Here is a 14,884-nt window from a genome sequence, read left to right as displayed (position 1 = left end):
ACTTTAGGGATTTGGGGAGGGGCTTGGCTTTTCAATCATTTTATTGGGGGCTCATACAATTCTTAACACAATCCAGACACACATTCATTGTGTCAAGCATATTTGTACATTTTTTTTGCCATCATCATCTCAAAACATTTGCTTTCTACTTGAGCCCTTGATATCAGCTCCTCGTTTCCCATTCCCTCTCCACCCCCCTCCCTCATGAACCCTTGATAATTTACAAATTATTATTATTTTATCATATCTTACACAGTCCGACATCTCGCTTCAACCACTTTTCTGTTGCCCATCCCCCAGGGAGGAGGTTATATGTAGATCCTTGTAATCGGTTCCCCCTTTCAACCCCACCTTCCCTCCACTTTCCAGGTATCGCCACTCTCACCATTGATCCTGCAGGAGTCATCTGTCCTGGATTCCCTGTGTTTCCAGTTGCTGTCTGAACAAATGTACATCTTCTGGTCTAGCCAGATTTGGAAGGTAGAAATGGGATCATGATAGTGGGGAGAAAGCATTTAACAAGTAGAGGAAAGCTGTATGTTTCATCGTTGCTACCGTGCACCCTGACTGGCTCATCTCCTCCCCACAACCCTTCAGTAAGGTGCTGTCCAGTTGCCTACAGATGGGCTTTGAGTCTTCACTATTTAGCAATGACACATCAGACAAAGACCTTTTACTAAAATTTACAATACTCTGCATGCTTACAATAGGAGAACAACTAACTGCCGACTGAAAGGTTGCCAAAGGACCTGAACAGAAGTTTCACAGAGTCTGAAATCTGAATGGCCAATAAACATATAAGAAAATGTTCCAGATCATAAGCCATCAGAGAAATGCAAATTAAAACAATTATGAGATACCACCTAGCATCCTCAAAGAGAGCCCAATTCAAAAAATCAGGAAGCAACAAGTGTTGGAGAGGCTGTGGTGAGATAGGAACTCTCATCCACTGCTGGTGGACCTGTGTGTATGTACATCCACTATGGAAATCGATTTGGTGATTTCTAAAACAGATGGAAATTGAGCTACCATATGACCCAGCAATCCCCCTACTGGTCATACACCCAGAAGAGGCAAGAAACAAACCATAGCCAGACATCTGTGCTCCAATGTTCATTGTGACACAGTTCACAATTGCACGGAGATGGAAGCAACCCCAATGTCCATCAACAGATGACTGGATTAAAAAACTGTGGTACATACATACAATGCAGTTCTATGCATCACTAAGAAGCAGTGATGAATACATGAAGCATATCACCACATGGAAAGAACTGGAGGAAATTATGTTAAGTGAAGTAAGCCAAGCACCAAAGGACAAGTACAACAGGAGTCCTCTAAAGTGAGTTTATAAAAAAAAAAGAAAAGAAAAATGCAAAAGGGGCAGAGGGAAAAAGCTACTGTATACAAACACTCCAGGGGTGAGGTCCAGGTAATATGGCAGTGGCCAGACGAAATCTAGGGGTACATATGGTAGCCAATTAAAAAGGAGAGGAGGAGGAGGAAAGGGGGGAAAAAGATGTGTGGCTGTGGAATAGGGCACCAATCCACCCAAGGGGAGGATATTGTTTGTGTCTCCAAAGGGAAAGAGGGACCAGACCTAAATCCAGTGTTCTGGGATTGCTGGAATGAAGAGGGGAGCCAGTGGAGGGGCCTAAGGGCTTTGCTCCAATCCCAGTTAAGTGGAAAACTGACCCTACCCCCAGAAAAATTTACCTTAGAAAATGGCACTGAAGCTGCAGCTTGGGGAGAGGGGCATATCTGATCAGAGCACACAGGAGCAAATGAAGGGGGAGGAAGAGAGAGTGAAGCACATCCTGGCCCACCGGGCCTGGAGGACAATACCCTGCTCAGAACAGCCAATGCACAGAGTGAACCATATAGCTGATCCCACTATGAGACACGCCATCCCTCGCTGACCATTTAGGGATTTATTTTATTATCTACTGTGAATATAGTTTAATTAATTAATTAATTAATTTGGTGGTAAGTGAAATGAGAGCAAAGTTTTTTTATAAGGTGGGAGTGGAGCTAATTTCCCTTTTCACCAGGATCTTCTTTATGCTATATAAGGAATGAAGAGTTTCAGAAAATTATAGAACAGAACTGGTGATCATAGATCATTTAGGACACATACCTGTAGATAGAGTAACTGAAACAGAGAATTTTTATTTTTAATCCACAATGTCAACTGGGGACAAGGTCAAGATGAAACCTTGGGAAGTTGATAGTTGATAGTTGTGTCATTTGAGAAGTTAAATCAGAACTTGAGTTCATGGTAATTGACAAAAAAGCATCTCTCTTACTGTTAATTATTGAACCAGAAGGATCCTGGTATCATTTATTTAAGCAGAGGCTAAAAACAAATAAGCAAAACCCTACCTTAATCATATTGAGTCTGAAAAATGGGATTTCAGTGACTGTAAGCACAGCCTCATCTTTTTCACTCAGTACTATTGATGGGTTTGAACTTTCAACCTGGTGGATATCGCAGAACACCACCAAGTAAGAGATAATAAATCAAGAATGATGAGTTTTGAAAGTAGAAGGATCTAATAGTGTTAAAGAGATGTTTACTTTCTAATTTAACTCTAAACTTAATGTCAAGTACAGGTATATAAAACAAGAAAACACTGCATGTTTTAAGATAAGGAGAGGTGGGCAGTAGGGTTGTATCTTTTCACATGGCTTATTCAATCTACAAATTGAGCAAATAATCCAAGAAGCTGGACACTATGAAGAAGAGTGCAGCATAAGAATTAGAATAAGGCTTATTAATCAGCTGTGATATACATATGACTGGACTTTTATTGGTAAGAGGAAATGAGGGAGACTTGAAGTACTTGCTGATGAAAATTAAGGACTACAGCCATCAAATGTGCATTCCAAAGAAAATAGAACCCAAAGAAATAAAAAGCGTCACCACTGCCCCAATAGGTAAAATCATGATAAATGGAGAAAAGGTTGAAGTTGTCAAGGACTTCATCTTGCTTGGATCCACAATCAATGTTCATGGTCACAGCAATTGAGAGACCAAACTATACTTTGCATTGGGTAAATCTGACGCATAAGACCTCATTATAGTGGTGAAGAGCATGGATGTCACTGTGAGAACTAAGCTACATCTGAGACATAGGATTTCTGAGCCATTCTAAGCCATTGCATTTCAATCACCTAATTTGCATGTAAAAGTTGGACATTAAATAAGGAAGAATTGATGCATTTGAATTAAGGTGCTCTCAAAGAGCATTGATCATCCCTGTACTATCAAAAGGACAAACAGATTTGTCCTGGAAGAAGTAAGCAGAGAATGATCTTTTAACTGGAGGTGGTGAGACTTCTCACATACTTTGGATATATTATAAGGAGAGATTATTTCCTGAAAAATTAAATCATACTTGGCAAAGTAGAAAGGAAGTGAATTAGAGGAAGACCATGAATGAGATTGATGGACAAACTGGCCGCAAGAATGGGTTCAAGCATAACAATTGTGTTAAAGTTGTGTAAAAATTCTGGAAGTGTTTCATTCTGTTGTACAGAGTTGTCATTAGCCAGAATTAATTGACAGCACTTAAATTCTGCATGAGCAGAAGTTCCACTCTTCTCAGTTATTCATAGTTGGTTATAATCCACACATTTAAATGCCTTGACAGAATCAATAACACACAGGTATTACATCTTTCTTGTATTCTCAGCCAAGCTCATGGAGCATTAGCACTAATACCCCTTGTCCCACGGCCCTCTTCGGAATTCAGCCTGAATTTCTGGGCGATCAATGTATTGTTGCAAATATTTGTGAATAATCTTCAACAAAAGTTTTCATGCATGTGATTGCAATAATATTGTTCTAACATTTGAGCATTCTTTAAAATGGTACAAATATGGATCTCTTTAAGTATGTTCGCTACATAGATATCTTCCAAATATCAGTACTGGCTAAATGTCACCTAACTACAACTACAACAAAATAACACATGATATTTAATAACCAAAATATTTTCCACACATTCAAACTCCAGTTAATATCTTGGGAAAGGGTAAGATTGGTTTAGTCACCATTTTCCTCTCATCCCTCAATTACACATTGAGGATATACGTCAGAATATACATGGTATCTGAGGAAGCGGAAGACAGCTGTACCAAGACTGGTAAACTACTGGTAGGCAGACAAATATGTTCTTGCTACACCAATTCTCTATATGCTGTATTACGATATTTATTATTCTGGAAACTTGTAACTGACACTTTCAGTGATTATTATTGTAAATATCCCTAAGAATTAACCCCCATTGTTTGTGTAAATAGGTCCATCCATGAAAAGTTTGATTCGTACAAGTGAATAATTCAAGTGCTCTGATAGGGAGTTACCCTACATTGGTCCAATATTCCTCTCTCCACAGAGCTTTAAAAAATTAGCACTGGGGGCTAATCAAGTCATTATTAATGGAAGATCAGTATTCTTCAGGGGAATGATTAATAAGCTCTCTACAGTAATTAACAAGGAGGTATTGAAAGGGAGCCACGGCCCATAAAAACAAACAAACAAAAGTGTATAGATCCAGGAGTGGATTTGGGGCTTGCACTAAATCTCAGTCCCAACATAAGAACAGTTAGTTCTTAAATCAAGGCCCTGCTCAACATTGGCCTTCCGAAAGTGAACTCAGAAGATCTGGGTATGATAGCGAGACATAGCAAAGAAATTAGATGGCGCCCAGCTACCGGATAAAATAATGTCTGCGGTCTTAAACGTTCCTTTACAAACAAGCAGCCATATAAGTGAGATGTCAACGCAGTCTATGTGGAGGAAGCAAACCATTATCAGTCACCAAAAGATTGTAAATCATACAACCTGAGGTCAACGAGGGAACAGTATCAGAGCGTACATTGTGAGAATCGTGTTTGCAGAAGGCTCTGGAAGACAGTGGGAGCCCAAGATACATTTGTGGGAACTACACAGGAAAAAAAAAAAGCTGTTTCCCTTTCAAACATCATTTTGTTCGTAAAACTAAAAGAGAAATAGTGACTTTTGAGGATATCCAAATTACTTTTTTTGGTATGTCTTAAATAAGAGTACAGAACTTTTAAGAGTCAAATCTAACCAAACTCACTACCAATTGGATTCTGATACATAGAGACCCTATAGGACAGGATGGATCTGCCCTCTGAGTTTCTGCAACCTTACCTCTTTACAGGAGCACCACCTTCAGGACTATGTAGACCTAGATGGACTATATGTTGACAATTAATAGCACCACATTTTGGTACATCTGGGAAGATATGAATGTAGCTTTAAGATTAATCTCACACACTTCCTATTTTATCACTCTCTGGTTTCAATATTATGGTGGCAATTTTGCTTCTAAATTTCACTGAGAAATTCTACACATATGTTCAGGAACCTCTTGCAGAGATATGTATGTCCCCATGCATTCTGTACTCTTTCTGCTCCTGGTCTGCTCTGCAGCACATTGACGGGGAAAGCTGGAGTGATTTCTGGAGTGTATTACAAAGATGCATTAAGAAATGATAATAAATTAAGATTTCTAAAGTTATGTTTAAATTATGTTGGGGAAATATTATAGTAGAATTAAGTGAAACACGTATGTGATCATAGGATAGATGCATCATTATAGAAAGAGAAAATTTATAAGGAACTAAGAGTATATTAAGCTGTGTTTTATCAATGGTTCCCAGGAATCAGATACCACTCAGATGATTGATTTGCATGCTGTGACGTCTGCAGACCTGGGTTATGGTTTTCTGTCTCCACCTGCACCCTCCCTATTGCATAGTTTTGTTTCCTGGAATTTTTTTAATTGTTCACAATGAATATGGATCTTTAACATATTTAACTATCACAATTCATTGTATAAAGTTTATAGTAAGGAAAATATTAAGGTAAAAAAGTTTACTTGAAATACCAACACCCTGATATAAACCAATTCCACTTTATTTATACATGTATGTACCATTTGGACTTGCTCTTTTTATGATTTATTGGTGTTTAATCTTTGATGATACTAGTTGATTTCTTTTCTGCCATGCTGCATGAATTATTTTTGTGCTACTAATATTAATAGTTTATATCTCCTACTTTTCTAATATGTTAATAGTTCTGCAGATTAAGAGTCTGCACTACGTTTAGAGTTATATATATAAACTCACTGTTTTTGAGTACTTCTGACTCATAGTCACCCTAGAGGACAGGGTAGAATTGCTCCTCTGGGTTTCTGTGTCTAGGACTCCTTGCTGGTGCAGAAATTCTCATCTGAGCTACTGGTGGTGGTTTCAAACTGCTGACCTTGTGCTTAGCAGCCCAACGTACAAATACTGTGCACCAGGGCCCCTAAATACACACACACATGCACACACACCAGATGCTCTCTTATTTTGCTTGTATACATTTTAAAATTTTTATATATATATATATATATATATATATATATATATATATATATATATATATATATATATATATATATATATATATATATTCATGTGTAGTTACCAGGTCTTTTATAGGGATATGGGGGTTCTGCATAACTGTGGAACTGGGGATGAATAACCTGAGACAGCTTGTTGAAGTCACTATCAAGTTGGCTATGGGATCTCAAATAAGAAGAAGAAGGAGAGGGAAGAGGACCAGGAGTAGAAGGAGTAGGCAGAGGTGGAGGAGGAGGAAGAGGGCGGGGAGGAGGAGGAGGAGGAGGAGGAGGAGGAGAAGAAGAAGAAGAAGAAGAAGAAGAAGAAGAAGAAGAAGAAGAAGAAGAAGAAGAAGAAGAAAGAGAAAGAAGAAGAAACTCATTGCTATTGAGTCTGTACTAACTACTAGAGACCCTATAGAAGAGGGTAGAATTGTCCCTGCAATTCCTGGGATTGTAACCCTTTAAGATGAGTAGAAAGTCACACGTTTCTCACTCAGAACAAGAATAACTCATTTTGTGAAATATCCCTTATACAAAAATTTGAATTACTCCCAGATGGTAATGTGAACCTATGTTAAAATTGGCTGTGTTGTCTTAAAATTAGTCTTTGTCTCTAACCAGGAAGATCCCATCTTCACTGACAACAACAGTCACCAGCAACCCTCGACCATGAACCTGTGCAAGGAGCAAGGAGCAACAATGACACGTGTAGCACATGGCCGTGGAGGGGGACCTATCTGATCTGATCTAGCGTTCCTACTGCCACGAGTGGAGGCTACGGCAGCCTCTGCACCCCATCCTACCTTATCTATCCTGACACACACCATTCCTCCTGTGGCACTGCGATTTTTAGAATTATTTTTGTCTCCTGTACTAGTGTGGAAACTGATAGCCTGGAAGAGAGTGTATGAGGACACATTCTCTGCGCTCCTATTGAAGAAACCTGGGAAGTAGATTCTGCTGAAGGAAGGCCATCACACTCATGAGTTGGAGATTGTGTTAGACAGGGTTCTCTAGAGAGACAAAACCAGATTTCTAGTAATTTTGTATATATATTTATAAAGATAGATATATAACACAAGACATGAACTGTTAAATTATATATAGATATGTAATTCAAGAAATGAATAGCTAAATTATAAAGCAATACAAATGGCTCAGTGCAACTCACTCCCGTAAGAGAGTTGTGAGACACTGGCAGTCCTTTAAGTTTTGAGGGCCGCCAGTTAGTCCTGTGTAGAGAGAGTTAGGCTAATATCAGCACAGGCAGCAAACAGCAAGGCAGGTCACCAACAGTCAGTCCCCAGTTCAACAGATGTACATTCCAATTCTGTGGTCTTAAGGGACCTCAACTTACAGCGACACAGTTCACAGGCAAGGCGTCCCACAGGTAGTGTAGCCTGAAATTTGAGGCACAGAACAAGCAAGGCAGCCACACACTGGTCTGATGATCAAAGAGCGAGAGACATGAAAGGTGAGGCTCACCTAGCCATTAATCTCTCCACCCTTCAATTAATCCCACATGTGTTTATGGGCCAGCCTGGCACAATAAACTAGCTGTCCGAGATGTTTCCCAGTTGCATTCTCCTAAGTGAAAGCTATTCTCCGCAAGGTCCCCTGTACTCATGCCAACTTGAAGGTGCTGCTTGAAAGGACATGGTTGCTTACTACTTGCCTGAAGGTTAACTGCTTGAAGAGTACGTGTCTGAAGGTGCTCTGCCATCAGAAGCAATCAGACCATTTAACCCTAAGTACGCCCCACCCGCTGGTTCGGGTCAACATGGAAGCGATGAGCTCTTACATGCCTGGTCTGATGTTTCTTTAATTTATCCATCAATTACAAAAAAAAATGCCTCTTGGACCTGTTTGGAACGGAGGCTGGTCCCCCACATTCTGTCTTGAATTTTTTATTTAACCATTTTATTCACACATAATTCATCTATCATACAACTTAGTAGTTTAAATATATTAATAAGACTTGTGCATTACAACAATTGCACTTTAGGACACTTTCTTCATTCTTGTACCCATAATTCAAATGCATGGATTCTCCCTTGGTCTTCCTTATTCAGTGTCTAACTTTTGTGTGCACATGTGGCCATGGAAAGCACCGTGGCTTGGGTAAGTGTCACCTTAGTCCTCAAAGTAACATCCTTTTCTTTGCAACACTAAAAATGCGCTCAATGCGATGCAAACTTGAATCCCATGCCCGTTCCTTCCAGGAGCACTGATTGCTAATCCGAGCAAGATGGTCCCTGTGCCAACTTCAATGTTTTCTCTGTCCGTCATGATGTCATCTACTGATCCAGTTCTGAGTGTTTTTACTTTCTTTACAATACGTTGTTCCATAATGAAGCCTGCAATCCTTGATCGTCATCAGCAAATGATTCGAGTTCTCCGTACTTTCAGGAAGCAGACCTGTATCATCTGCATTTTGCAGCTTTCTAATAAATATATCTCCAATCTCGATGCCGCATTCATCTTCATGTATTACATCTTCTCTGATTACTTGCTCAGCATACAGGCAGCATCCCCGTGTTCCAGTCCCACAACTGCCTCTTGATCCATGTACAGGTTCCACATGAGCACAATGAACTGTTTCTGGAATTCTCATTCTTCTCAGGGCTATTTGAGCTGTCTAAGTTCATATTCTCTACTTAGTCTCTAGTTCCTAAGATCCTTTAATAGCTACACAGAACTCACTGACAAAATTCATGTTTAAAGGATTCATTAAGGTAATTAACACATAATGCCAGTGAGAAATGGTCATGGTTGTGTTGTTTATCAGGACATGCCACAACGTTCTTTCAGGTCTTCTAGTAATTGCAAAATGAACACACAACACCACTGTCAGCCTAAATCCTAAGGCTTTCAGTTCAAGATCCATTGATCAGAACCCACCCTGCCTTAATGAAAACAATATTCATGGTCATTGATTGATGCAGACTTATTGTGCCCCTATAGCCCCTATGAGTTTCTGTAACGCTGTATTGAAGTAGAAGGCCTCTTCTTTCTGCAATGTAGCAGCTGATGGTTTTGAACTGCCGACCTTGCAGATTGAAGCCCAAAGTGTAACCTCTATGTCACTTGGGATCCTTAAAAATTCCAGCTCCTTGATTGAAGTAAGTGCCTTAAGGCACCCCCCTTCACAAGCCAACCTCCTGCACACAAACACTCCATTTAACTTGCTCGGTGGTTTAAGATGTCCTTTGGTCTGTTCCCTGCTCTGCCTCCTGGTTCTGCTGCTCCTTCTCTGACTTCTGGATCCAGGACATTCACTGTGCAGGGATCCCAGGTCCAGAGGACATGGTTCACTCCGGACACTTGCAGGTAATGAGATGTTTCATCCTGTCTCTCAGAGGGCTCATTTTATACACAGCAGAAGGATAGTTCAGAGAATCCTGTTCACAATTAATCACAAGTGAATATTACCAGTACCTTCCCCCTTGTTCATACAAGGCCAGTGCAGGATAAGTCATTTGATGGGCGTTAGAGACTTGGCTAGAAGAACCACATTAAATAATTCATGGGCCCTTGCACTATTTATTATTTGTTATCATCCACAGAGCAAAATGCCTTTATATAGTTAATAAAGCAAGTAAACACCCCCTAGTATTCTCTGCTTTCTGCCAAGTTTCAGGTGAAATCAGCAACAATATATTTTGTTCTACATCCTCTTCTGAAAATCAAAAGATATAACGGCCTTTAAAAATAACACAATATAGATTTCATTGCAATAGGACTATTTTTTTTCCTAAAGAGACTGAATACGAAAGTAGAATATATTTGAATGAAGCAAAAATTTATTTAAATGATTTCTACAGGTAGTTATTGTGAAAGCAAATATAAGAGGAATTCTATTTCTAAAAGTCTAACATATTATTTTCTGCAGAGAGGAAAAGTACATCAATGTAGTATGGATTTATAGCATATTAAACACAAAATAAAACCAAAGTTGAGGTATTCGTGGGTTATTATGAGGACGGTAGGGGTGCATAGCATGTGATCTATCGGTCAGATAATCATACTCAACATCAGCACAAAGCCAATTCCTCCTCTGGGGCTGAGTTAAGCCAGGCCTCTACTCCAAAATCTCCCTTACCAATTCCAATATCAATTGTCACTCAACACTCTACTTCTCAGCGGGATCAATACTTCATTGCAATGGTGTGGTAGTCACACAATCTGGTATCAAATTGAGAGGATTATGAGTGAAAGTGTGGAATCTGGCCTGTCAATCAAGATCTAACCAATGAGGCCTCTGTGTGGGCATGGTCTTCTCTTGAGAATTCTGGGAACTCCTGTATTTCCTCCTTGGAGGCAGGAGACACTCTCTCTGCTCACTCCCTGGGAGATGTTGCAGCTGACAAGACACATGGAACTATGCTAGTGCCCCGAGCTGGAGAAGTTCGTGGACCTAGTCTGATGCAACCAGGCCTCTGAAGTCGGAGAAGCCGTGTAGAGACCCCTGCCAGCACTGAGGTGCTTAGGCTGCCACAGGATCCAAAGACTTTATACCCACTGACCTGTGATCATCCTGCGTTCAGCATCATTGTATATGTTTCATGAGTCTGAAGTGGACTTTATAGATCAGTGTTGGACATATGGGATAATATTTGACTTATGGGCTTGGACTGGGCTGCGTTGGCATACTTTCTTAATGTACAATTTCCATTTTTATAAAACTCTCTCTTCTACAAATAGGAGTTTCTATGGATTTGTTTCTCTAGTCTACCCAGACTAACACAAATGACCACACAGACCCTACTACTAGTAGGGAAATTACTAGGTGAAATTGAGATTCATAAATGCTCAACACAAAGTTCTCCATCCAGAACAGCAGTTTGCTAGATAGATGAATATATGCAAGGTGAGTTTTTTTCTGGCTCTTGGTCTGTTAGCTGTGTATCCGCTTGGCCTCTGCTCTGCTCTGCTGGCCAGTATTTGAACACTCTTTGAGGGCTGCCAGTGAAGGCCCAGTAGGCATCTTACTCTTCCATCTACCTCACCTTGAAGGCTCTCTGCTATTTCCAGACACTCAGCTTTACTTACTCGGTGGGCCAGGAAGACAACTGCCCTGACTCAGTTTGGATTTGGGTTCTATTGCTTCTTTGCTACTCCTCGGCAGTTTCTTTGTTGTCAGAGTTTTCTGTTCCTGGATTTAACTTGAAAGTTTAAAGGATATGATCCTCTAATGCTTGTTTCTTAATGATAGTGAGATCTTTCCTTCTTAATATCTAGATGGCTCTTTATAAATCTAATAATGGAAAACCTCATCAAATGGCAAAAGAGGTAATGCTTTTGCTCTTATTCAACCCCCCTGTTTTCACAATGAACTCTGTTAGCAATTACTAACAACTAAACCAGTTAATTCCTCCCTCTATACTTATGTTGGGTTTTTTTTACCCAAACCAATCAGGAAAAGAGTAAGTACATCCAATCTGAATGGGCAAAGCCGCTCGTTGAGTGGAAATCCAAAGACTATGGATAGAAGAATCATATCAAGTAACTCAAAGGTACCACAGTTAGCTTTTCGTGCCAGCTTATTTTATATCACAAATTAATCTGAGCAACGAACTGAAGAGCATTTCATGTCAACATAAAATATTTCTTTTAAGATGTGTTTTGTTTTTATTTCTATAATTCATAATGTAATGATAATGATAATAATTAATTTACTTAATACTTTATTAATGGACCATTAAATCAATTACATTTTCTTACTATAATCCATGATGTAATAGATGAGTAATTTGATTCATTGTTTCAATATATTTGCAAGATGAATTTCTAGAATCAAATCCACTTTGATATAGGACATATGCCATTTCATATTCATGTAGTCAAATTTTATTTCCCAGAGTTTAGAACCAATGTATGCCTACCAATGTATGAACAGACATGCTTGTCCACACCTTGGGACATTATATGCTTTTTGTTTTTATATTCTATAACAATCAGAGAGGTAATACATCACTATTTTAAAAAAATACTTATGTGACTTCATGCTTATTTAAGGTTTCAACATTTAAAATTCAAGGAATAATGGATGCATTTGAATTATGATGTTGGCATTTATATTCAAAGTAGACTGCTAAAAGAGAAAACATATCTGTCTTGGAAGAAAGAAATATAGCCAGAATGCTCCTTACAGTCAAGGATGGAAAACTTTATCTGATGTCCTTTAGATATGTTTCCAAGAGACACCAGTCCCTAGAAAATGACATTGTGTTTAGTAAATAGAGACTCAGTGGGAAAGAGAGCGACCTTCAAATAGATGGATTTATATAGTTGATTCCACAACTTACACTAATATCACAACAATTATTTTAGTTATCTACAGATACTTATTTTGTACTATCTTTTTCTGTTTTGTTTTTTGTTTAATCATTTCACTGGGGGAACGTACAGCTCTTATCACAATTCATGCAGGAGGACTGGACAGTGCTCCAGCGTGCTGCACACTGAGCCACAAAGGGCCAGAACCAACTGTTGGCACATAAGACCACTACCTCCATGCTGACTTTTTTATTGTTGTCATTTGTTGAGTCAATGCTGACTCATATGAACCCTATGGCACAGAGCAAAACTGATCCACGTGGTTTTCAAGAAAGTAGTCTTTATAGAAGGAGACTGATATCCTTTTTCCCATGGAACAAACGGTGGATTTGGAAGGCTGACATTTTGGTTAGCTGCTGAACCCAGTCATACTAATTCTTTTTCTTTTTTCTATATACACTATGGTATTTCCAGTTTTCACAGATAAGCGTTTGAAACCCGTAAACATCTGAGTACGAACAACTACAGTTAATGTATTTCAATACCTTTAGTTTATGTGAGCCTTGGTGTCATTGGGCTGTTACCAAACAAAATACAACAGTCTGAAACCACCAGGGGGAAGAGATCGCTTTCTATTCCTGTAAAGAGTTAAAGTCACAAAAACCCACGGGACAATTCCACCCTGTTCTGTGGGGCTGCGTGAGTCAGAAAGGATTTGATGACACTGTGCATTTGTTTACTGTTTTTTTCCAGTTTATGTTATAGAATATAAAGTAGGCATAAAATAAAAGTCTAAATGAATTTCTTGTGAATTGAGTCATTTTGCTCCTACACAGAAGTCCCTGTGTGGCAAAAACAGTTAAGAGTTCCACCACAAGCTGCAATATTGGTGATCTGAACCCACTGTAGGGACCTCCCAGAAGAGCAAACACCTTTGACCTAGTGCTGAAGACCTAGGTTTGTTCTAGTGTTGAAATATCCTCTGGTTTAGGATAATTCTGGTGTGTTTTGGGCCTTGGCCATCGAAGGCAGACAGCTCTGGTGCTCCTTGACATCAAAATTGAGAAAAAGGAATTAGCCAAATCAATAAATGTATTCCAGGTATCAGGAAATATATGAATATGATCAAGCAATTAGCCTATGTCTCAAAGAGCAATTGACTTTCAAGTCCCTATCTGGTTAAATTTATAATAATTCAGTTATTTAATTCATAATAATTCACTATCATCCATTTTGTCCCCAAAGCCAAGTAGCTGAGACAGATAGGTAACATGGAAGGAATCAGTGCCTCCGCATCCTTCAAGTCCTGGTTGGTGACCCTAATCTTAGCAATATCTTGATTTTGGTATTGATTTTGGTTTACCATTTTCTTAGCTATAGAAAGTTCTCATGGATTCCACTTGAATTTTCCCACAATAATCTTTATTACACACTTTTGGGATCCAATATGGGTGTCCTATCAGTTGCTGAATCTGTCTATTTCAATAATGCATTCTGGAATAGGACAGAGAAATCACTACAGCATGGGTTGAGGGATTATTCGACCCCCTTGTGAGATGCATATGAGGTCACACTGCTTAACACCTTGACCTGGATATGGTCTGATTCTGACCGTGACCTCATGTATACATTCGAGCATAACACCAACTGAATATCAGCTGAGGCACTGATTTTACCACAGAAACTGCATGAAGAACTCGACTTATACACAAGTATCTATGGGTAACTATGGGTAAGTGATATTTTGTGTCTATGCAAAGAGCATCAGAACAGTGCCACGATCTGGGAACAATTTGGGCAACTTTTTCTACAAAATACCAAAACCGACCTGGTCCTTCTTGATCTAATGTAGGCCGCTACACATTCCATGCTTCAGTGAACCAGCCAACACATGTTTCAAACCTTTCCTACTTCTTGAACTAAAACATTGAATTAAGACTCTCTACTTGGTGGGCCTGTGAATGGGGTGCTACTCTAAAAAATAACTGAAACATGAATGTTTTTGAGGAATTGGTTAATGAGACCCTGAAAGAGCTTAAATTGCCTTGAGAAACAATTTTGAGAATGGCTCAGACCAAGCAGTGCTTCGATCTATGGTATACAAGGTAACCATGAGTAATAGCTGACTCAAACCGAGTAACATTCTCTTTTGGTTCCCATCCTTTCATTTCAGCCATCTC

The sequence above is a fragment of the Tenrec ecaudatus genome, chromosome 2 (genome assembly GCF_050624435.1).
Source record: "Tenrec ecaudatus isolate mTenEca1 chromosome 2, mTenEca1.hap1, whole genome shotgun sequence".
Lineage (NCBI taxonomy): Eukaryota > Metazoa > Chordata > Mammalia > Afrosoricida > Tenrecidae > Tenrec > Tenrec ecaudatus.
The sequence above is the reverse complement of the archived record's forward strand: the minus strand, read 5'-3'. Positions refer to the sequence as shown.